Genomic DNA, 2,192 nt, shown 5'->3' with positions numbered 1-2,192 from the left:
TTGCTTTGATTAACTGATATTTTAAATTCTAGGAGAAGTGAAATAAACGAACGCGACTTATTCCCTTAACCTACGATTTATGTTTGAGAATGCCCGTAATATTTACGTTTGGTCCGATCATCGTACTACGGGCTATGCCCGTAATATTTACGTTTGGTTCGATCATCGTACTACGGGCTATGCCCGTAGTTGTAGGTTAAGGGGTTAATATTGTCACGATTAATTCATTGCTAAAGATCAAGTATACTCGTGTAGATATTTGCCATTTGCAAATATTCATACGGAATATTAACATGCATATTTATAAATAACGCGAATATATTCTCAAGTGTATATGTTTAACTTAATTATTAAAAAACTAATTATTATCATCGCGCTGTGCAAGAAGACCTATCCTAAACTAATAAATTTGAAAAAAAGAGCGTTACTACTCACGGGTATAAAAGATACCCGCGTTCACTATGCTCGCAAAGAATTCTACGTAATACAACCAGTCACCCGTGCCGATTCGGGTCTTTTATCCTATCCTATTTTTATAATTGAGTGACCAGAAGAACAGAAATGCATGCGACTCACCGTTCGAAGCAGACAAACAGAGAACGTTACCGTGGATGCTGTGCTATCCCAGCGAATTTCATCCGGGAGACTAACATCAGACAGGAACCGTCGAAAGGCTAATAGTAGAAATGCAAACTGCGAAAAATCTGTTACGAAACAAAACAGGATGAGTGATCGCTGACTATTTGAAAAGTTGGAGATAATGAAAAATGAAGGTTTATTAACTTTAGTAACTTTAGCAATAATAAAGATTGAAATTCTAATAAAATTTGATAAGTATAAAAACTGAGACACTAATATGAATGTGTAAAATCTAAAATAATCTGTAGTATGTTAGTCATTTGTTTTATAATTCGGTATTAAGACTTTAACTCTTATTTTATTTTAACGAAAAAATAACCTCAGAAAATGCTATCCTCCTAAATTTTCAGTCAAATTTCTTCATTGATAGTGATCAAAGAAAAATATACAGAATAGACATAACTGAAAGTAAGTATGTAAAAATACTTACATACTTGGCTTTTGTGCCACTGTTAGAACACTCCTGAAGAAGATGACGAAGTTGAAGTAGTGATATGTCTATAACAAAACATAAGATATTAAAATCGGTAACACATAATAACAAACGTGAAACTTTAGCAACAATAAAGACTAAACTCTAATAAATATGTAAATTGGAACTCTAATATAAAAGTTTGAGAACAACATATTCAGTGATTTTTGATGCGTATCAGCCAGTTTTATTGTACTTTAATGTTAAGATTTTAAGACTTTATTTCAATTAAAGAGGGCATTTACAGTTTTCTAAATTATCAATCATTTTTATTGTATAATAAATTTATTGTATAAAGGAACAAACTGAAATACAATATGTAAAACTACTTACATTCTTGAGCTCCTGCAGAAGCTTTGTCCTCTTGAGAGATGCACTGACTCTAATACCGAAAAAGAATATTCAAAAGAATATGAAATAGGATCACATTACCGTGAGCGTTAAAATTATAATCGGCGAACAAGAACTCTAACGTCGCGTACAAAATTATGTGATAAAATTTTATTATTTTCGCGTGTGATTATTTAATTGGATTAAATTATTAGAGTAATAAAAGACCGACGCCGCCAATACGTTACAATATGTTGCAAACCTGACGCAACACGATCCATGTTATCGGTACGAAATAAGACGACTAAATGACTCCTTGTACGTCAGTTTCGCCGAGTAACTTACAAAGTGTGATGGAGGGGGAAAGAGGGGGGGGAGCATGAGCCGATGGCACAAGCAGCTTCGCAGTTAACGATCTAGACAAAGAAATGTATACATCAACAAAAACATTCCTATTCTACGAAGCACTTTCTTTCGAATTACGCAGCAGGAATCTTTCGAATTGCGCAGCACAATTCTTTCTCTACGTCGATATTTACAAATATCGTACAATAATTCGTAGCCCTACTGGCAACATCACAGACACATTTGTCTAACTTATTACTTTAGTTACCTTACTTTATAATCTTAATTTCGTTAAACAAAGCAAGATTGAAGCAACAGCATGAAGAAAGTGAAAAATTACTTAAAATTACTGTTTCGCAATGACCCAGTATGCAGATGAAGTCTTAAGCGCCTTTTGAGTGCGTAT

At 33.5% G+C, this 2,192-nt stretch overlaps 1 long non-coding RNA gene across 1 annotated transcript; it reads right to left on the bottom strand.

The window, feature by feature from the left end:
* Nucleotides 1-543: 543 nt before the first annotated feature.
* On the bottom strand, nt 544-1,776 carry LOC126876816 (uncharacterized). Its single transcript, XR_007694540.1, has 3 exons — nt 1,445-1,776; nt 1,070-1,137; nt 544-704 (listed from the first exon to the last, which is right to left on the bottom strand). It is a non-coding gene; the product is annotated as an uncharacterized LOC126876816 (long non-coding RNA).
* Nucleotides 1,777-2,192: the final 416 nt, after the last annotated feature.

The sequence above is a fragment of the Bombus huntii genome, unplaced genomic scaffold (genome assembly GCF_024542735.1).
Source record: "Bombus huntii isolate Logan2020A unplaced genomic scaffold, iyBomHunt1.1 ctg00000096.1, whole genome shotgun sequence".
Taxonomy (NCBI): Eukaryota; Metazoa; Arthropoda; class Insecta; order Hymenoptera; family Apidae; genus Bombus; species Bombus huntii.
The sequence above is the reverse complement of the archived record's forward strand: the minus strand, read 5'-3'. Positions and strand labels throughout refer to the sequence as shown.